We start from the raw sequence: 777 nt of genomic DNA, 5'->3' as shown, positions 1-777 counted from the left end.
CCATGATTCAAAATATGACAAAACCAATATAAATTAGGTAGCACTTTCAAGCACTTTGATTGAACATATGCAGCTATAAATCTGACAAAACTTTTTAACTGAAAAGTGAATTCCCATTTCACAAAAAGCCCTTTAAAGATCAATAGCCATGACTGTTTTACAAAAACAAAGAACCAAAAGCCCAAACCAAAAACATCCCAACCAAAATAAAATGTGGATTTCCTGTTTTCCAGCACAGTACACATGGAAACACATCTTACAGCCTTTACAGTAGTAGCCTCAAAGGCCAATACTACTCAGAGTTGTTAGAGGTTCACCTTGATTCACCTTAGTTATTCCTGTGCGACCTTAAGAGACTGCATACTAGAGAAGAGTATATACTTTAATGATTATTTGGCTCTTGTTCACACAGACCTGAGTCCCAGGCACTGGCCAAAGGCACTGAAGTGGCAAATGTGAAACAGGCACGCAAGGAGGGCCTTTACACTCCGTTCTGGCACTCATCTAATTATGAAACTCCTGTGACAAAACCGTGTTACAGTGGCTTCACAGACACAGAAACCTTAAGTACTCTGGAGCCACTGAAGCACAAACAAAACTTTCCTTAGCGTGGTGGGGATATACCTTCTTTTTATGAACACCGAGAAACTGCAGTGTGGATCCCCAGAAAAGTAACTGAACGCTCTCACTGGTCATATTCATCAGACAAGGCAGCTGTTGCACTTCTGGCTGTTCTTCCCCTTCTCTCTGCATATTCAACCTCTTTTTCAATTCAAT

This window comes from Mesitornis unicolor, unplaced genomic scaffold, assembly GCF_000695765.1.
Source record: "Mesitornis unicolor isolate BGI_N332 unplaced genomic scaffold, ASM69576v1 scaffold19379, whole genome shotgun sequence".
NCBI lineage: Eukaryota > Metazoa > Chordata > Aves > Mesitornithiformes > Mesitornithidae > Mesitornis > Mesitornis unicolor.
Note: the sequence above shows the minus strand (reverse complement) of the source record.